Below are 22,362 nucleotides of genomic sequence, written 5' to 3'. Positions count from 1 at the left end.
ATACACCCCTGTTGCAGGCAGAGAACTGGACTGGGGTTTCCCACACACTCACTGTGACCCCTGGTGCTCACACCTCTGGTTTGACAGCCTGATTCTCACTTCCTCTGTCTCTGACCCTGCCGCGGCCATCTAACTCAGCCTGCCTTGGGTTTCTTACTGATCTCACTTCCTGTTTGCTTACTCAGTGTTATACCACATCCTGATTTCTATGTTTGCACCTCAGCCTGGTAAACCTAAAAATGACTTTTCTCTGATGACCTGCTGCCTTTCTAAGGTTTAAAATGCTGCTGTAAACTCTGACTAAATGAGGTCACTACAGCTCCCTGACATGAATAATGTAATGAAATGAAGTCATAGAAATGAAATACAATAGTCTCTTTTTGTAAAAATAGAATAGTAGGAATGCTTCCTGATGTCTAACACGTTTACTCAATCCTGATATCACATCAGCATGTTTCATAAAAGTATTTTATTCATACCTCTTATTTAGTGCATTAACAACAAAACTTACTGGGTTATTTCCCCACCCCCATTATGTTTGTGTTTAAACTTTATTGTCCCCCATCCACCTTACTAAATGTCCTCTTTTTTAGATTAAACATTTTTTTCAAGGTCATGTTATATTTTATCCTGGCTTCTCAGACATTAACATTGTCACTTAGTTTAGTATAATCTGAAAACTCAATGAGCAAATTCTCCATTATATTTTCTGTCAGATTTATTCATTGAAATTACCGTGAGTTAGATCAGTATGTCTGTTTAAAGTTTTGAAAATATCAGTTATGTGAAATGTTTCAAATATTTGAAAATGGGATTGGACGATCTTTCAGTAATATTAAAACATTCCTTCTCTAAAAATATATCTGAGTTTGCATCCCATCAGAGACTTAAATCCAGAGTAGATGAAACATAAGAAATGCTGTTTAAGGAATATTCTTTTATCACCTGTAAGATTAGGTTAACTGACATGGTGTGCTTTTTATTTTCTTAAATCATGATTTTATGATCCTTTATTTACAGGATCTATAGGATTTTCAGTCTGAATACAATTCATTTGTTTGTGTCCAAGTTATTTTCCTATTTAGTACATAGCAGTTTCCATCTTAATGTAGCCTCCTGATTTAACTTTCTTTTTAAATATTATTTTAAAATCATAACTGTATGAAGGAAAATAGATGTAATATTTTAATGCTGCCTATGTACAGATCCCGCTTGAAATTTATATGGAAAGCACAAGAAAATAGCTTCTTTCACTTCAGAATGGTTATGTCTTTAATAAGAAAACAAGAAGTCAAATGGCATCTTGGGATGTTGTGTCTTGAAAACAGTCTGTGTTTTCATGCAAAGAGTCATCTGCTGAGGCACACGGGCAGCTGCAGACCCGTCCCACGGCTGAGAAGAGACTTCCCGAGAATCCTGATGAGGCTGCTGCCTGCAATCCGTGGGGTAATGGCTGACCTCTGACCCTGTCTGACAGCCAGCACTCTTGTCATCCTGCTGTGCAACAAGTCAATGAGGCTATAATTACGTTGCAGACAACGGGCTGCAATTATACATTCAAGTCCCAGAGTCTGGAAGGAGGGAGAAGATTGTGGCTGGAAGGGGATGAGGAGAAGTCAAAAAGTCACAAGACAAACCACTTTTTGATACTTTTTCTCTAAAAAAGCATGACTGTAATGTGTGCTCCCCGAAGAGGAGGATCAAACCACATGGAAGAGGAGCCATTCTCTGATTCAAAACACCATGAAAACATATGACTTTTAGCAGATGGATACACCGCAGTTTATATGACCATCTAATAAATAAAAAGGACAACTATGATTCCCAGAAGTTCCTGTGTAAATGCTGTTTACTGATTCTAATTCATTTGAATTAAACAAACAAAAATAAATTAATAAGAAGAAGGGACCAGCCTGGGACTGGGAGAGATGTGGCACATAGTCATATTTTTCTTTTTTTTTTTTTTTAATTTAATTAATTAATTTATTTTTGGCTGCATTGGGTCTTTGTTGCTGCACATGGGCTTTCTCTAGTTGCGGCGAGCAGGGGCTACTCTTCGTTGTGTGCATGGACTTCTCATTGTGGTGGCTTCTCTTGTTGCGGAGCACAGGCTCTAGATGTGCGGGATTCAGTAGTTGTGGCACGCGGGCTCAGTAGTTGTGGCTCGCGGGCTCAGTAGTTGTGGCTTGCAGTCTCTAGAGCACAGGCTCAGTAGTTGTGGCTCATGGGCTTAGTTGCTCTGCGGCATGTGGGATCTTCCTGGACCAGGGCTTGAACCCGTGTGCCCTGCATTGGCAGGTGGATTCTTAACTACTGCGCCACCAAGGAAGTCCATATTTTTCTTTTTTTTTAATGATTTTTTAAATTGAAGTATAGTTAATTTACAATGTTGTGTTAGTTTCAAGTGTACAGCAAAATGACTCAGGTAGATAGGTAGATAAATAGATAGGATATTCTTTTTCAGATTCTTTTCCATTATAGGTATTACAAGATATTGAGTATAGTTCCCTGTGCTATACAGTATGTCCTTGTTGTTTATGTATTTTATATGTGGTAGTGTTTATATGTTAATCCCAAACTACTAATTTATCTCCCCCCATCCCCTTTGGTAACCACAAGTTTGTTTTCTATGTCTGTGTGTTTGTTTCTGTTTTGTAAATAAGTTCATTTATATCATTTTTTAGATTCCACATATAAAGTGATATCATATGATATATGGCACACAGCCATATTTTTCCATATGTTTTTTACCAGATTGACTACTTTGTTTTCTCTACTAAATTTTTATAAAGTCTAGGAACTCTTTATTAGAGCAAGCCACAGTTATTCTGGGCAAATATTTGTAAAACCCTATTTTCAAATATGCAAAATATTTTGCACCAGCAAATTAAGTAGGTTGAACAGCATAGAAATACCAATAGAAGTAAGTCTGCCCTGACTGCCTTTGAGACTATCTGTAACATTATCTGGCATCTTCAGCCCACTGTATCCAAAGTTATAGACTTACCACATAAGTTAGAATTCTCTTAGGAAGGAGATAATTTGTATTTGTTGATCAAAATTCTGACATTTGCTGTTTTGTGTTTGCTTGAATGCTTCTACGGCTAAATATCCACCTCCTAATGGGGCAGCCCATGCCGTCTTGAAATGGCACTATCAAAAATGTCTTCCTCCTGTTAAAACAAAAAACTGTTTTTATTATCATCCATAGGCCCAAACCCTCTCCTTAGTATACCAGTATCTGGCCACATTCCACTTGGAAGATCTCTTAAAATTTAAAGATAGCTATAATGCTATTCTCCCCCACCAAAACATTCCTTATTTATTTTCTCTATGACAGGATTTCAGCCCTTTTAGCAATTTCATATGCACACATATCCATATACTTTATAGCACCTAGAACTAAAAATTCCAGAGGTGTTCAGTGCAATCAGTGGAAAACAGTCTGGCACTGCCCCCTTCATTGTTCTATAAATACTGTTGGGTTTTTTTTGGTTTTGTTTTGTTTTTTAATTTATTTTTGGCTGTGTTGGGTCTTCGTTGCTGCGCGCGGGCTTTCTCTAGTTGTGGTGAGCGGGGGCTACTCTTCGTTGCGTTGCATGGGCTTCTCATGGTGGTGGCTTCTCTTGTTGCAGAGCATGGGCTCTAGGCACACGGGCTTCAGTAGTTGTGGCACATGGGCTCAGTAATTGTGGCTCTTGTGGCGCTCAGGCTTAGTTGCTCCACGGCATGTGGGATCTTCCCAAACCAGGGATCGAACCCATGTCCCCTGCACTGGCAGGCGGATTCTTAACCACTGTGCCACCAGGGAAGTCCCCCTAATAATACTCTTGTGATCACCGAAGTTCTCTGAGCTCCCACATCAAAGCGTTGCCTCTCTTGGAACTGACTATAAACCAAAACCCCGAAGTCTTTTTCACACATGCTCCAGTGTGTGTGTGGTTTTTTTTCTACACCATCAAGCCATTAGCTCTGACCAAGTCATTAATTCTGACACTATCTACCTGGAGATAGCATCAGGTCTCACAGGATAAGGACTCAGTTCTACAAGACTGCCCCCACTTCTGGCTTCTGACTGGCTGTAAATCAGAGGTTCCCACAACCCCCTCTTCAGCTTGAATTAATTACTAAAGTGATTCATAGAACTCAGAAAGAACACTACTTACTAGATTACCAGTTTATTGGATATCACTCCAGAACAGCCAGATGGAAAATATGCATAGGGCAAGGTATGTAAGAAGGGGGGCTATGTCTCCATGCCCTCTCCCAGCAGTCCACTCTCCCAGAATCTCTGCATGTTCACCGGTTGGAAGCTCTATGGACTCCATTCTTTTGAGGTTTTATGAAGGTATCATTACATAGGCATGATTGATTAAATCACTGGCCATTTGCAATTGATTCAATCCCCAACCTCTCTCCCTCCCAGGAATTCAGAATAGGATTGAAAGTTCTAACCCTCTAATCACTTGCTTGGTTCTCCTGGCAACCATCTCGCCCCTCTGTGGGTTACCTAGGAGCTTACCAGAGTTACCTCGTTAACATAACAAAAGACACCTTGATTGCTCTCACTGCTTAAGAAATTCCAAGGGTTTTAGGAGCTCTGTGCCAGGGACAAAAAACAAATACATATTTTTATTATGAATCAGAGTCTCACATATGCTAAGCCACATACATTGTTTCTCTCAGGTTCTTACTTTGCTTTCTTGGACCCAAGAGCCAGTAGTTCTTACATTTATATTTGTTAAAATGTATCTTGTTCATTTCAACTTCATAATACCAATTTTCAATATCACTCTAGATCCTGATTCTGTCATTCAAAGCCTAAGTGCCCAATAAAATGTTATTAATGGAATAAATCAAGCAAAACTATAAGAAATAAAAATAAATGAGTTATAGTTTAATATCAATAAAATGATATGATATTATAATCACTGGGGTATGCCCTCCACATTTCATTCAAGGAGAATAATTCAACTGAACTAAACTAGGCTCTTCCACTAATATTATGTTAATCTAGTAGTAAGGAGTAAGGTCTTGGAGTCAAACAACTTATGTTCATGTATTGACATCGCTTTTTGCTTGTTGAGTAACTTTGGAAAAGTTTACTTACTCCCTAACCTGCAGTTTCCTCGTCTGTAAAATCAGAATATATCTCTCATAGGTTACATTAAATATCATATTAAATATTAAATGAGATAACAGATATATTTAGTACAATGCCTGGCACATAGTAAGTGCTCAGTAAATGATAGCTACAAGATAATTATTACTTGAACAATTTTGAATAAAATTATTCAACTCTTTTCAAATCTATTTGTTTTAAATCTAGTCCATATTTTCCAATCTCTTTCACTAAAATCTCATAAGAAAACTTAACAAATGCTTTGCAAAGGCCTCTAAATGTTTGTCATCTACCTATTATATACTCTTGACTATTCAATAAGGTAAGCCCATGAAAGAGGGACATGAGTTTAGTTGGATGTGACTTCTTCCAAATGTCTTAGGAAATTCATGTGATATCCTAGTAGTTATTCCTTAAAATATTCATAGTCTTTTAAATATCCAGTCAAGATTTGGCCTAGAATGAATGTCAAATTCATATCTTTGAAATAAGTAAACTTTGAAGTTTAAGTTAGGTCAGACTTTTTTCTAAATATTTACTCTCACTTATTTTTCTTTAACCAAGAAAACTTACTTATAATGACAGAAAGCAGGAAAGGAAGAGTACTGCAAAATTCTCTAATCATACATTATTCAACTTTCACAAAATTATTTTTCAACCAGATTTCTTCTTCTAGAAACCAGAGTAAGTGCCCATTATGTATGAATATGCCAACTAGCAGAATTAATTTATAGATTGATTTCAGAGCAATAAATTCATCCCTAGAGGAACAAATTCCAAGACTGAAGGATATTTAATGTTATACACTCAGGTAAACATAGAAATATGTATACTAGTCATCACAAATAAACATCAAAAAATCTGAGGAAATGTTACTGTCATGTACCGGGGAAGGCATTGAGTCAGAAGATCTGGGTTTAGCCACTAACTTTCAATTAATGTTAGTTCATCATGAAGCCTTGTATTTCTCATGTACAAAATGAAATGAAATGTTTGAATAAGATGGAATTGAAACAAATATTAATATTCATGACAAAATGAATAATTATTATGTAATTCCTGAAGTTCTTCCAGCTCCAGAATTTTGTCTTTGATTTTGTGGTTTTCATGAAAAAAAATGACTCAGAACTCATCAAACACAAGTTAGCAGACAACTTTCATCTTGTCTAACATTGATATATCAATGTTAATGCCTACTTAGCAAACATATCAATGGATAAAGATAGATGATTACAATAACTGTTTGAGAGCAGAGAAAAAGTGAAAAAAAATTGATTTCTTAATTTCAAAGTGTCCCTCCATTAATCTCCATTGCTCTTCTCCAGGAATTCTTTATATTTCAAGTAGTAAAATTCAATACTATCCCCTCTTCCCTTGACCTTGTCTACTTCCCTCCCCTTCCCTATGGCCACCATTTCCACCCCTGGGTGCAGAAAAATCACTGTTTGTGGAAAACAGTACAGTATGATTCAATGAAGATCAGGATCAAAGGAAAAATGGATGAACTGTCATGACCATGATTTATTCAACTAAAAAGGAAAGGGCAGGGGGCATTCTGGTTGTTACTGACTGAATCCTCTATGGAAGATAATGGCCTCTTACTCTGGGAGAAAGAAAATCTCATCCATTCAGTTCATCTGACCTATAACAAACTCCAAATAAGGTATCTATGAAAACTTGCAAGGTGGGAAAAGGCCATGAACATTACAGTAGCCTAGAGGGTTCTTTGTTTTTCAGAGCCCTTATAAATGTCTGGATTGAAAGTTAAATGAGAACACAAGCTTCCCCTCATGTGTGATTTAATGACATAAACACTTTAGAGCTACTCTGGCAGAAGACAATTGTACAGTCTACAAATGTAAAGAAACAAGTAAAAAAATATGAAAACAATCCATTGGTATCAAGAATAATTGGGCAAATCACAAAATGGGTGGTGCAGATATACCAAATTTTCATTTAAGCCCCCCTTGTTCATTTAATTAAGCACAGCTCGGGGGAGCACTTACTCTATATTCTGCACTGTGCTATGACCTATGAATAATTGGTAAGATAAGGGCCCTGCCCTTCAAAGCATACAACCAAAGAGCTTAGTGTCTCCTACGGAATACCACTGGCAAAGCTGGCATTTACACATTACTATAAATTAGAAAAAGGCTGTTGACTTAGGCAAAGCTTTTTTGGTGGCAAGAAACAGATTCGCATAGTAAGTTAAGAAAAAGAGTGGAACATACTATAAAGACTCAGTGTAACCTCTGAGACAAAGCAGTGGCAGCAACACGGCCAGGGCTGGCCAAGAGCTAGAGCTAGAGCCGGGAAGCCTTTAGGAACAACGGCTGTTCTCCAGAATTGAAAACCCAGCTATCTTTTCCCCACTGTCTCTAGTTATCCTGCTTCGTGCTGAAGATCCGTTCTCTCTGCTTATCTCTCAGTTCATGTTGTCGCAGAGTAATCATCGCCCTATGGCTGCCTTAGCTTCAGCCCCAGAACACTAAGTTTGCATGTCCTTCAATGTCTGGCACGCACACTTGGCCCAAATTGCTGTGTCCCAACTCCAAAATCAGTGGGGAGAGAGTATAATTGGCCCAGCTGAGCACGTGTCCCCCTATAATCCAGTCATCTGTAGTGAGGGATAGAGTCACATATTTTTAAAATCTGTCTTCAGGGGCACTCCCCTGTGTGGATGACAGTTCTCCTGGAGGAAATAAGAACTGGACAGGCACCAGAACTTGTCTGAGTATCATGTCCAATCTACAACTTCTAGCAGATATCTTCTTTGATAAATAACTGTTATTATATATGTAGTAGTATTCAGACTCAAGGTAGGCTACATAGAGTAAATCTAAGGTATATTTTTTTTTGCGGTACGCGGGCCTCTCACTGCTGTGGCCTCTCCCGTTGCGGAGCACAGGCTCCGGACGCGCAGGCTCAGCGGCCATGGCTCACAGGCCTAGCCGCTCCGCGGCATGTGGGATCTTCCTGGACCGGGGCGTGAACCCGTGTCCCCTGCATCGGCAGGCGGACTCTCAACTACTGCGCCACCAGGGAAGCCCCAAGCTCCTTTCTTGATCTTTCCCATGAACACCTAAGTGAAAACCACAGGGAGAGGGTGAGGGAGGAGGTCAAAACAGCAATGCTAATGATATTACAAGGATATTACAATGTGGCCAAGGTTACTAGAGGGTAACTTGAGACCCCCTCTGCGCATGTGTTGGGCTGGGAAATCTCCTTGACCACAAAAATGACGGAATTGCGGGGCGGGGCGGGGAGGGGGGTGCTTTGTCTTTCACCCAATCAGGGCTCATAGTCCAACAGTAGTTTATCTCCAAGTCCCGTGAAACAGGTTGCAGCAGGTCAACCCAAAGCCTGTCTATCGCCTACCTCAAAGCGCATGCTCCATAGTTTTCATGGTCAAGAGTTTCTTGCTCAGATGCTACAAAGTTTCTGTTTCACATGCCATTCGTCAGATGCTACAAAGTTTCTGTTTTCGATGCCATTCCTCCATGCCTCATGACCTCATTACGTGCAAAACAAGGAGGTGGCTTTGCCTTCTGCCTAATACTTATGCAGGAGGAGACTGTCCCTGGGCCCAGACCTATCTTTCCTGCCTAAGAGGTATTTCTTCCTTGTTTTACTTATTACACCGTAGTATTATGATTCAAATTATCAGCCTTTTCAGATATTGGAACTGTATTTAAACCTGTTCTGGGTTACAGCCAGGCACTGGGGAAATTAAAAGCGTAAGCAACAGCAATAAAGACAGGGACTTGAAAATCCATATTTAAAAGCTGATTTAGAACATCTAAATTAGATTTTCAAGTGTTAATCAGATTTCACATGTAAAAATAGTTGCTAACAAATAAAAATAGCTTTAATTTTAATATTTTATTCTCCAATATATCATACCAACTATAAAATTTTAGCAATAAAAATAAATAATTTGAGAATAGTTTTGTTGTGTAGGCATTGGAGTGAACAACTCACCTGTAAATTAATTAATGAATAAGAGGCTAGTAACAACTTTCAACAGCAGTAACTAAGGAGACAGGCAGTTTTCGTTTTTGAACTAATCCATTCTAGGTTTAGAAACTGGTTATGGAAAATAGGAAGAGGAATACCAAGTTAAAGTAATCATTGAATATTTTAATTTTCTCATATAGCGAACAACATACATTTTGTATTTGCAATACTATTTACAGTCTGATTGTGTAGAATTGAGGGAAAAAAGCAAAGAATATAAATAACTAGAATGGAATTTGATTTTGTTCCATTCTTTTATATGAAAAACACAGATTAAATTAAGCTGACATCAGGATCATATTAAGAACCCATAGGAGAAGCAATAAATCACACACTATATTCCTTTTCTCCTCTGTCAGCAAAGGACAGTAAAATGACAAGTATTGTTCAAAGGGCATAGAAACCCCAAAAGTGTCTTTTAAATAAAAGACATTAATTTCAAAATAAATAAACAAAAAACATTAAATTAAAATCAGTTGGGCCTCCCTGGTGGCTCAGTGGTTAAGAGTCCGCCTGCCGATGCAGGGGATACGGGTTCGTGCCCCGGTCTGGGAGGATCCCATATGCCGCGGAGCGGCTGGGCCCGTGAGCCATGGCCGCTGGGCCTGCGCATCCGGAGCCTGTGCTCCGCAATGGGAGAGGCCACAACAGTGAGAGGCCCGCATACCACAAAAAGAAAAAAAAAAAAAAAATCAGTAGAGTTTTACTCTACAGTACACATTTATTTTTTCCAATACATTTATGAAAATATGGAAATAATACAGGAAAAATGGCTGAAAATGTATCCTTTAGTCTTACTACTTCCTATTAATTATGGTTAATTTTTTGGTGATACCTTTTCAATATGCTTCATCTGTCTAGTCTTTGGGAAAGAAAAGTACTAACTTTAAGGACACATAAAGCATGTTGTGTCCTGCTTTCGTTGTGCTCCACTTTTTTCACTTAACATTATATCATGTGTTTTTCATGCTATTCAAAGGCATCACTTTTAATAGCCACATGTTATTTAAGTGTAGACAAATTTCTTAACTGTGCCTCTATATTTTGACTTACACTTTGTTTCCAATTGTTATTATAAATAATACGTGAACATCTTTAGACACAATGTTTTTTCTTTATTTCCCAATGATACATTCTCAAAAGTGAAATTCCTGGGTCACAGAGATGTTTTAAGTGTTCATGTATTTAAAGTAACTCAGCATAGTAAAATGAACAGACGTCTTAACTGAAATCCAGAGATGTGAGTTCTAATCCCAGCATTTTTTCTAAGTTACTTGGTAACTTTGGTCAAATGAGTTCGCTGCTCTGGTCTTCAGTTTCCTCACCTATAGTATAAAGATGACTGAACTAAATTATTTTAGGGTCTTAGGGTTCCTACTTTGGTTATCTATGACTGCATAACAAATCACCTCAAAACCTAGTGTCTTAAAACAACACTCATTCCGTTATTTCTCATGATTCTGTGGGTTGACTGGAGGTCAGCTGTATGGTTCTTCTGCTGCTCTTGCCTGTAGTTCCTCAGGCAACTTCACTCAAATAGTGGCTGCCTATTCAGTTTCAAAGATGGAATGTCCAAAATGGCTTCATTCATGTGCCTGGCACCTTGGCGGGGATAGCTAGGCTTAGGTGGGATACTGGGGCAGCTGGATTTCTTCCTCTCTCTCTCTCTCTCCCTCTCTATCTTTTTTGGTCTCTGTCTCTATTTCCATACAGACTCAGAGTGCCTTCTCTTCATATATCCTTCCTATATAGTATCTTCATGAGGTCTCTCCTTCAGAACAATATGACCTGTTACATGACTGCTTAGGCTTTCGGAAATGCAAACACATTGTCACTTCTACCCCATTCTATTGGGAAAGCAAGTCACAGGATCAGCTCAGCTTCAATGTGAAGAGGGCAGTACAAGATCTTGAATATTGGGAGGCATGGTTCATTAGAGGCCATCTTTGGTGAGTAGCTGTCACATAGTATGTGACTAGAACAGTGTCTTCCAAGGTCTAGGATATTAATTGTGTGAAGATTGTAATCCATGTATAGCAAGTACGGGTAGCATTCGGGACAGTGTGGTGAGTTTCTATTGTCAAAGATGTTCATTTCACCAGAACACTCAATTCTCAACCCTTCTGGGGGGAGAAAGTGCACTCTGTAATTTTCTCCAAATAATTACACTATGTCCTTTGTGTTGACAATCTCCACATTTACATGTCAGCCCTCAGCTGCCCAGAAGATATAAATAGATTGAAGCTCCCCATACCCTACCCTAAAGAGAGTACATGGGAGGAGATTCACCCTGTCTGAAAGTAACTGAGTTCCCTCATGTGGAGTTTAGAGGAAGGTGAATCTGACTGGATTTTACTGATTCTCCACATGATTGGGGAAATCAGAAAGAGATTAACCAAAAGTGAGTCCCCAGAGTAATGGAAAATGAAACAGCTTTGCCTAGCCTCTCCTAATAAAAGATAAAAATCCTTTCAATAGATTAATTTTGTTACTTGATAGCTGAATATATACACTAAATTCAATAGAACTGAGACTGCCAGGCTGTGACAAAACCAAATAACAGCAAACAGAAAACAAAGCCAGACTCAGTAGTATTCTATTAATCCTCAGTGCCAGATTACACATGCTTGAGGAGAATATGCTTTTTCTCCCACGCTATGGAAAATGGCAGCTTCTTATTAAGTCTATCTCTTAAAACTTAAACATTTGCTCTTTTCCCCCCACTGCTTAGCAGTGAGAGCTAAAGCGTCTGGAGCATTTTATTTATTTACATGGCATTTGCCTTGACATTTTCCAAGTAATAATACATAGTAACAGAGACATATGAGAGTTCTGTATCATCCTTTCCCTGGCAGGAATAGACCTCTAATGCAAAAATCCACTGAGCAGGATAATAAATAACAGGGCATAAAATGGGGAAAATAGTTTCCAAATACAATCTTTAAAAAATACAGAAGAGAACACTATTCGACCCAAAGTGAGGTAAGGGCTCTTCAACTTTCACATTTTAGAGTAGGTTTCAGCCTCATTAGTGGATCCTTTCCCACTCACCAGGTTGCTTCTAAATCTGATAGCACTTTTTTTTTTTTTTTTGGTTTCAAGAAATAGCAATGGGGCTTCCCTGGTGGCGCAGTGGTTGGGAGTCTGCCTGCCGATGCAGGAGACACGGGTTCGTGCCCCGGTCCAGGAAGATCCCGCATGCCGCAGAGTGGCTGGGTCCGTGAGCCATGGCTGCTGAGCCTGTGCATCCGGAGCCTGTGCTCTGCAACGGGAGAGGCCACAATGGTGAGAGGCCCACGTACCACAAAAAAAAAAAGAAAAAGAAAAAGAAATAGCAATGACTTCTATGGTGCTTTGTTAATAAAATGGTTCTTGTTCCTAAGTAGTAGCTGAAATATAGAGAGATTTTTAAACAGCATAAAAATATGATTATTCAAGCCACGCTTACTTCCTACGAAGCAATTAAGCATTTATTCAACAAATTCCTTGTGATTGCCAGCTTTCTGTAAGACACCACGCTAGGCCGTGGAATTACATGAGGGAACAAGATATGGTTTCTTCCTTGAGGAAACTTTAAAGGCTGCAATAGACCACTAAGCAGGCTAGAGTCCAAAGAAGTGGCATCTAGTCAATCTAAAGGTTCAGGGAAGGATACTCAGAGATAATATTTAGGCTGAGAGAGGAAAGATGCAGAGGAGTTGGTCAAGGAAGGGGGAGTGGTGGTTGTATATTAGGATTCTACAGAGAAACAGGACATTATACATGTATACATCTCCATGTATATAGAGAGATTATTATAAGGAACTGACTCATGTGATTGTAGAGGCTGAAAAGTCCCAAGATCTGAAGTTGGACAGCTGGAGACCCAAGAGCCAATAGTGTAGTTCCAGTCCATGTCTGAGTGCCTGAGAACCAGGAAAGCTGTTCCAGTTAGAAAGCTAGCATGCTCTAGACCCAACAAGAACTGATATTTCTGTTTGAGTCTAAAAGTAGGAAAAGACTGGTGGTCCATCTCAACCAATCAGGCAGGAGGAGTGGCCTCTTACTTGAAAGAGGGCCAGTGTTTTGGTTTGATTCAGACCTTGGACTGATTGGATGAGGCCCACCCACATTAGGGAAAGCAGTCTGCTTTACTCAATCTACAAACTCAGATGTTAGTCTTATCCAAAAACACCCTCCCAGACACACCTAGAATAGTGTTTGACCAAATATCTGGGCACGCCATGACCCAGTCAGGTTGACACATAAAATGAACCGTCACAGGATACAATGGTAGAGCAAAAAAAGGTGGCTGTGGAAGCACTGGTCCTCAGGGAGGAGGTTTTTAAGCAAAGGAACAGCAAATGTAAAGGCCCTAAGGGCCAAAGATGGCATTAGAAGGTCTCTAGACTTTTGGGATTCAGAAGCTAACACTTAACAGTTTATACTTCAGGATATTCAATTCTATGCTGAGACTGAGAAAAGAAATCACACATCCTGAAAAAGCCCTATACAGCTTACTCTTGTTTGCATATCCTTCAGCTTTTGTATCCTGTATGTGTAACTTGTGTTTCACCAGCTTGTCCCCCGCCTGCTCCTGAAGAGCCTTTAGTTTTCCATAAAGTCCACCCAGTACAGTTATTTCTGAAAGTCTTTAGAGGAGAATGAAACTGTCCACATAGATCGGTGTTGCTCAACCAGGGATGATTTTGTTCCCCAGGGGACGTTAGGCTACCTAGCTAATAAGACATATTCAGTTTTCCTACCTGGAGGAGGTGCTACTAGCTTCTCTCCGGTAGAAGCCAGGGATGCTGCTAAATACCCTTCAATGCATAGGATGCCCCCATCACAGAGAATTATCTAATCCAAAAGATTCAATAGGCAAGTGCTGTCAGCCATCACTGGGACTTCTGGGGTGAGCCAACAAGTCTAAACATGGAACCTCTTCTTATCTGATATCCCATGTCTGGGGTTTGTTTGGACCTGCTCCACCAGAGCCCAGGACTACAGGCTTCCCTCATTTGCTTTTGGGTGACTTTTACAGAAGAGTTTCAGAAACATTCATCACTGATACTTTATGCCATTGTGGTCTTTTTGCCTCTGACTTCCACCTGTAGAGTCCATAGCCTTTGCCCTCAGAGGAGCTGCTTGGCCTGATTACTTGCAATTCCCACCAGCAATGTCTCCCAGTGTACACTGTTAAGATGTACAATAATAATTAGCCCTTCAAGGGCATGCATTCCTTAGCAGATTCTGTTCTAAATGTTTTACAGACATTATTTCATTAGGAAAACAATGAGTTTTACTTATTTTACAAATAAAGCTATTAACGCTGATAAAAGTCAAGTAGCTTTCCCAACTTGTACTGTTAATTAAAAAAAAAGAAAGAAAAAAAAAAAACTGGAGTTTTAGGTTGGAACCAGTTCTATCTGACTCCTAAACTGTGTTCTCAATCAATGAACTAAACTGCATGAAACTCAGGTGACCAGACTCCATTGTTGACTGTGGCTTTGCCCTTTGTCCCTAGTGAGACCCTTCTCACATTCCCTATTTTCTCACCCTAAAAGAGATCCAGCTTAACAAAACATGAGCAAATAATGCAAGTTTGGGGGAAAATAAGGAAAAGTTTTCAGTGTAATATTTTAAAATATTTATTTAAACCACATTTGTTCTTTCCTCAAGGCCCCTTTCCAATCCAAGTATCTCTCCATCTCCTTAACTCTATACCCATCTGCCAACAAACACACAATCCTTATCATTTCTTTTGTTGTACTGAACAATTCAGCTTTCACTCTCAGTTTGGAAACCCCAGCAAGTAAAAAAAAAAAAAAAAAAAAAAAAGGAAAGGAAAGACAATCAGAAGTTAGCTGTTCCTTTCCACCTTAAAAAACATGTCATCTGGGCTTCCCTGGTGGCGCAGTGGTTGAGAGTCCGCCTGCCGATGCAGGGGATACGGGTTTGTGTCCCGGTCTGGGAAGATCCCACATGCCGTGGAGCGGCTGGGCCCGTGAGCCATGGCCACTGAGCCTGCGCGTCCGGAGCTTGTGCTCCACAACGGGAGAGGCCACAGCAGTGAGAGGCCCGCATACAGCAAAAACAAAAAACAGAAAACAAAAAAAACATGTCATCTGTTGTTTCCAAAGACTGCCTCTTGGGAGTTTCTGTGTCAGAACTTTTATGAAAGTCTTCATTCAAAAAAGAAAAAGAAAGAAAGAGAGAGAGAGAAGAGGAAGGAAGGAAGGAAGAGTGGGAGGAAGGAAGAAAATCCCTGCATAGGTTTGAGGGAATAGGGGGAGGTTCTATTGCTAAGAAAATAAAAATTCTCTGTCATTGGTAAGTACATAATTTAACCAGCCTCTGGGTTCGCTTTCAAGATTTGCTTTACTTGAGTGCAAGAGCCTTAAGGAATAATGGTAGTCATATGAGCTACTACTATTATGTGCCAGGCATCAAGGTAGCTCATTCATTTAATAAAGGGGTTAGCAAACTACAGTCCAGAGGCCAAATCCGGTCCATTGCCTGTCTGTGTATGGCGCACAAGCCATACATAAAAATAGCCTTTAAATTTTTAAATAGTTACGTTTTAAATGGTATGCAGTTATTTACATACTATCCTCAGTTCTGCCTCTTGGCCAGTCCCTAACTTAAATCAACCATTGTGCAAAGTAGAACCTGTCATTATCCCCATTTTATAGATGAGAATACTGAGGCTTAGAGTGGTTAAGTGATTTCTCTAAGATCACAGAAGTGGCAAGTGGCAAATCCAGGATTTCAACTTACATTTTCTCATTCCAAAGCCACCATTTCTAACTACCATACTATCCAGTGATGTCCCTGTCCCCATTGCCTGGAGCCAAGAACATGTATATTTTGATAAGGTGAAATATAGTTTGAAGCAAGAGGTGGGTTCTTGCTTCAACTCTCACTGGGCAGCCCGCCATCATCCTGGTGCAGCACCACCAATGTGCTCCTCTGGAGGTGCCCACGGCATGTGCTGCTAGACTCATCAGCATGTCACATAGGGCTCTGCATCCGGCGGAGAGAGAACCCCTTTCTCAGAAAGGTAGAAGAATCAAAGCAGCGCCCCTTGTGCCCTGAGGAGCACAAAGTCTCACAAAGTTCCTACTGAAATAGCCCCACAGCCCTCGCAGGATGCGGACATGATTCCATGAGCATCTGGGTTAGGAGATAAATGGATGAAGCCAAATCTCATGCTGTATTTGGAATTGGCCCTCTTTGCCGAGAGCTAAGGCTTTTTTTTTTTTAAACTGGGTATCTTGTCTGCCTGTGAGAAGTCCTTTCTCAGGAAGTTCTCCAGTCTGTCATGCAAACTCCCTTCACCAGGTCCAGACACAACCACAGTGCAGGGCTGGGCTGAAGGAGCTAAGCTTAGACCACTGTTTCCCTATAATGACTAGGGAAACATCAGGGAAATGTGACAAATGAGCATGTATATCAAGGGAATATAATGATAGACTCTAGTGCTTTTTTTTTTTTTTGCTTTTTTCCTTTCCCTGTAGAGTTGAATAAAAAAATACATTTCCCAGCAGAGGAAGCTCATTATAAAATAAGATTCATCCTCGAATATTCCTTTCTCCATAGTCACAAGGTTGTCCCAAAGAAGTGACATAAAGTACTGCTCCTGATCATGACTCTGGACTACCTGAGTTCAAACCCCAGCTCTGTGGCTCTGGAATAATTCAACCGTCTGTCTCCCTACCTGTAAAATGGGGACAGTAATAGTGCCTGCCTTATCCATCATTGTATTGATCATAAATGTAAAGCGCTCAGAATCATGTACATATGGCACTAACTATGGTGTTAAATGCATCCCACCCTCAAATACCTCACAGCTTCAATCTTTCAGGACAAAATAAGGCTTTCCCACAACTTTCACTTAGTGTTCAATTTCCATTATGTTCAATTATGTTTTTCTGAGACAGAAAAATATACTAGGTTCTCTAAAATATATAATAATAATCAATATGAGTTCTGAAAGGACATTACTTTAAAGCAAAAGTGTTTTAAAAAGAAGTGTTTAGAAGCATATATGAAAAAAATCAGCTATTATAATGATATAAAGTTATATGCAATGCACTGTAATTTTTCATCTTTAGAAACTTCAAAGCAAGTGATATATATATATATATATATATATATTTTTTTTTTTTTTTTTTTTTTTTTTTGCGGTATGCGGGCCTCTCACTGTTGTGGCCTCTCCCATTGCGGAGCACAGGCTCCAGACACGCAGGCTCAGCGGCCATGGCTCACGGGCCCAGCCGCTGTGGGATCTTCCCGGACCGGGGCATGAACCTGCGTCCCCTACATCGGCAGGCGGACTCCCAACCACTGTGCCACCAGGGAAGCCCGCAAGTTATATTTTGACATAAGCTTAATAAAGATCTCTCTCCTTTCCTCATGCTTTTCCCCAAATAATTATGGATTCTGGCTTCTTTTCTATTAGTGTAACTTAAAATATCAAGGTATAAAACATAAATAAAAAGATTGAGTTTCTTTGTTCTCTGGATTTTTGCTTTAAAGACAGAGAATAAGACTAAAGAGTTACAAGGATATAATTTCACTTGCTACTACCTGGCTGAGAAAAGCCTGAATGTGCTGGTGTGATCGGGTGGTCCTAGGGGCCACCCACTCAAAGCAGACTAAAGAGAGCAAGAAAGGAAAGAAAAGAAGGAAAGAGACACTTGTCCTTTTGAGTCCCCCACCATCTACATGTTCTCTCTGTAGCCCTTCTCAATGGGCTAGGTCGTCGTCTTCTTTTTTTTTTTAAATTGAAGCATAGTTGATTTACAATGTTGTTGTTAGTTTCTGGTGTACAGCAAAGTGATTCACTTTTATAGATATATATTCATTATACATTTCATTATATATATTCATCCTATATATATTCATTTTCATATTCTTTTCCATTATAGTTCATTACAAGATATTGAATATAGTTCCCTGTGCTATACAGTAGGTCTTTGTTGCTTATGTATTTTATATATGGTAGTTTGTATCTGCTAATCCCAAACTCCTAGTTTATCCCTCTCCCGCTCTTTCCCCTTTGGTAACTATAAGTTTGTTTTCTATGACTGTAAATTTGTTTCTGTTTTACAAATAAGTTCATTTTATTATCTAGGTCTTCTTTTCCTTTACGCTTCAGCTCTATCTCCTAGCCAGCTTAAAGTCCCTCTGTCTTATATTTTAGGACCTGAAGGTCTTATACTCTGAAAGATAAAAATTTTTTAATATAATTATTATAGCTCACGCTTGGAAATAAAGAGCCTTACCTCCCCCCTCCCCCCAATTAATCTCCAGTGGCAGAACTCTGCCACGTGGCAGGCAGTGGGAAACCTATTTTAGGGAAGGGGCACCCCTCAGATGACGTGATGGCTTCCCTGGTCATCTGTTCTGGTGAACACTGGGCTGGCTACAACACCTGGGTTACTGAGAGGATGAAGCAATAGGAGAGAAAAAGAACTTTATTTTTTGCTTACCATACATAACATGTTTCTGGGAGGTTTGAGAAGAGGGTATGTTTCATCCATGCAGTGACTGGGGATGAGCCAGAGTGGAGAGAGGGAGTTGATTATTATCTAGTATGTATTTAGGTTCATTTTATTTTCAAGAACTTTGCATCTATTGCATTAAAAAAGAGAAGAGAAACTTGCATCTTTTCTCTCTTTGCAGTTGTTGTAGCTGGATAATGGTCATATAATTTTAAACTTAAATTTTCATCTTTAATTTATTTTTCTATTTTATTTAACACAGTCAGATTTTTAAAAACAAAATCTGTGACCCATCACATGCCCTTTCAAGGATTCTGCTTAAGGAAGAATACAAACCTTGATGTATTTTAAAAACTTTACTATACATTAAAATACAGACTTTTTATAGAAGTGTAGTTGCTTTACAATATTATGTTAGTTTATACTGTACAGCAAAGTGAATCAGCTATATATAGCTATACGTATATAGCTATACGTATACATATATCCCCTCCTTTTTGGATTTCCTTCTCATTTAGGTCACCACAGAGCACTGAGTAGAGTTCCCTGTGCTATACAGCAGGTTCTCATTAGTTATCTATTTTATGTATAGTATCAATAGTGTATATATGTTAATCCCAATCTCCCAATTCATCCTACCTTGCCCTTTCCCCTTGGTATCCATACATTTGTTCTCTACGTTTGTGTCTCTATTTCTACTTTGTAAATAAGATCATCTATACCAATTTTTTCAGATTCCACATATATGTATTAATGTACGATATTTGTTTTTCTCTTTCTGACTTACTTCACCCTGTATGATAGTTTCTAGGTCCATCTATGTCTCTACAAATGACCCAATTTATTCCTTTTTATGGCTAAGTAATATTCCATTGTATATATGCACCACATATTCTTTATCCATTCCTCTGTTGATGGACATTTAGGTTGCTTCCATGTCCTGACTATTGTAAATAGTGCTGCAATGAATATTAGGGTGCATGGGTCTTTTTTATATATATATATAAATTTAGGGATGGTGAAGCATGCCAACTTTTTTTTTTTTAATTCATTTATTTATTTATTTTTGGCTGTGTTGGGTTTTTGTTGCTGTGCGAGGGCTTTCTCTAGTTGTGGCGAGTGGGGGCCACTCTTCATCGCGGTGCGTGGGCTTCTCACTGTCATGGCCTCTCTTGTTGTGGAGCGCAAGCTCCAGATGCGCAGGCTCAGTAGTTGTGGCTCATGGGCCCAGTTGCTCCGTGGCATGTGGGATCTTCCCGGACCGGGGCATGAACCTGCGTCCCCTACATCGGCAGGCGGACTCCCAACCACTGTGCCACCAGGGAAGCCTGCATGTGTCTTTTTGAATTATGTTCTTTTTCTGAGTATATGCCCAAGACCCGGCTCCACCCAACTGACTGCAGGCTCCAGTGCTGAATGCCCCACACTAAACAACAAGCAAGGCAGGAACACAAGCCTGCCTAAACTCATACTAAGACAGGCTGCCTAAACTCATACTAAGCCCACAGGCACCCCAAAACACACCACTTGATGCAGCCCTGCCCATCAGGAGGACAAGATCCAGCTCCACTCATCAGAACACAGGCACAAGTCCCACCCACCAGGAAGCCTACACAAGACACTGGACCAACCTCTCCCACTGGGGGCAGACACCGGAAGCAAGAGGAACTACAACCCTGCAGTCTGTGGAAAGGAGACCTCAAACACAGTAAGTTAGACAAAATGAGAAGACAGAGAAATATGTTGCAGACGAAGGAACAAGATAAAAACCCACAAGATCAAATAAATGAAGAGGAAATAAGCAAGCTACCTGAAAAAGATTTCAAAGTAATGATAGTAGAGATGATCCAAATCTTGGAAACAGAATGGAGAAAATACAAGAAATGTTTAACAAGGACCTAAAAGAACTAAAGAGCAAACAAACAGTGATGAACAACACAATAAATGAAATTAAAAATTCTCTAGAAGGAATCAGTAGCAGAATAACTGAAGCAGAAGAACAGATAAGTGACCTGGAAGATAAAATAGTGGAAATAACTACTGCAGAGGAGAATAAAGAAAAAAGAATGAAAAGATTTGAGGACAGTCTCAGAGACCTCTGGGACAATGTTAAACACACCAACATTCGAATTATAGGGGTCCCAGAAGAAGAAGAGAAAGAGAAAGGGTCTGAGAAAATATTTGAATAGATTATAGTCAAAAGCTTCCCTAACATGGGAAAGGAAATAGTCAAGTCCAGGAAGCACAGAGAGTCCCATACAAGATAAACCTAAAATACAGATTTTTTTAAAAAGAATATAAAGCTGAAAGTGTGTCTATGACTAACAATGTTTTAGGGGGGAAAAAAAACTTATTTCAAGGCCATTAAACATGAAATATTTTATTCTTGTAAATTCTTTAGGCACTCAACTTTCCCTCTTAACCAGAGAAATAAAAACACAAATATTTTGTAAAAACACTGTGACATTATGAACCAAGGCATTCAGTAGCCATAGTTAAATAGATAGCTCACAACTTTGACTCTTTTGAGCAAAATAAAGCTTTCAAAAAAATTTTATCTAGCATCACATTAATTGCATTTTCCCTAAGATACAAAAATATGTGTGGGGTCTAAAATACATCACAATGCTAAATGTGAGCTATGGAAATATATTACTTTAAATCAATGTGGCAATCCAGAGTGTAGCTGCAGGACTAGCAACAGCTGGCCACAGCTGAAGATTCTGATCCTCCCAAAACCAATGCCTGGAGAACTAGGAGGGCAATCATCAACAAGAGGGAGGTGTCTCAGAACAAGAGACCCAGCCTGTATGGTGGGATTTGGGGATGCTGCCAGGACCTTTTTAGGTAGGAGTGAGTTTGGCAATAGCAAGGAGTGATCCTACAGGTAGAGAGAGGTACTAGGAATATTAGTAATAAGATTGGAATCTAATTTCCGTAAATGGAAATTATGGTTCCCAGAAGGAGGCCAAAACCTAGTTTCCAATACTGGGTCAAAAAGTAATATTGGGGCTTCCCTGGTGGCGCAGTGGTTGAGAGTCCACCTGCCGATGCAGGGGATGCAGGTTTGTGCCCCGGTCTGGGAGGATGCCACATGCCGTGGAGCGGCTGGGCCCGTGAGCCATGGCTGCTGAGCCTGCACGTCCGGAACCTGTGCTCCGCAATGGGAGAGGCCACAACAGTGAGAGGCCCACGTACCACAAAAAAAAAAAAAAAAAAAAAGAAAGAAAAGAAAATAAGAGAAGTCACCATGTGCCCATTCATGTACCTTGTATACATCACTACAACTCTTGTTACAACCTGTCATACATGCATGAAGACCATGCTTACTTACAGAGGCCAAGGCTCTGGTTGCACAACTGGTAGGGGTGAAGTCAGGACAAAGATGTTGAATTCCAAAGCCCCAGGAATACTCTCCCTCAAGGGTGTGAGCTTTTTATTTTTTTTAATAAGTTGAGGTCCAGCTATAAAGAGAAAATGAGAGAAATAAGAGACTAGAATACATTTCTCTACCCGCCAGCATCTGCTATCCAGCCTAGTGCATCATAGGTGCCTATTTATTTGTTAAATTGAATAGGTAAACTTCTGGGCAACTTCAAGCCCTTCCAAACTCTGCTGTGATAATAACAGATCTACAAAAATGGTTTGTTTAATGAAATCTTGAGCACAAATTCTCATTCTGACAAAATCCACAAGTTTATCACTCTGTAGTTCCTTTTGAATCGATTTATAAGA

At 39.6% G+C, this 22,362-nt stretch overlaps 1 long non-coding RNA gene across 1 annotated transcript; it reads right to left on the bottom strand.

The window, feature by feature from the left end:
- Positions 1-1,277: 1,277 nt before the first annotated feature.
- LOC132477740 (uncharacterized) lies at positions 1,278-22,085 on the bottom strand. The gene is made up of 3 exons (XR_009530313.1): positions 21,962-22,085; positions 3,008-3,173; positions 1,278-1,595 (listed from the first exon to the last, which is right to left on the bottom strand). It is a non-coding gene; the product is annotated as an uncharacterized LOC132477740 (long non-coding RNA).
- Positions 22,086-22,362: the final 277 nt, after the last annotated feature.

The sequence above is a fragment of the Mesoplodon densirostris genome, chromosome 17 (assembly GCF_025265405.1).
Source record: "Mesoplodon densirostris isolate mMesDen1 chromosome 17, mMesDen1 primary haplotype, whole genome shotgun sequence".
In the NCBI taxonomy this organism is placed as follows: domain Eukaryota; kingdom Metazoa; phylum Chordata; class Mammalia; order Artiodactyla; family Ziphiidae; genus Mesoplodon; species Mesoplodon densirostris.
This window is presented reverse-complemented; position numbering and strand designations above follow the sequence as displayed.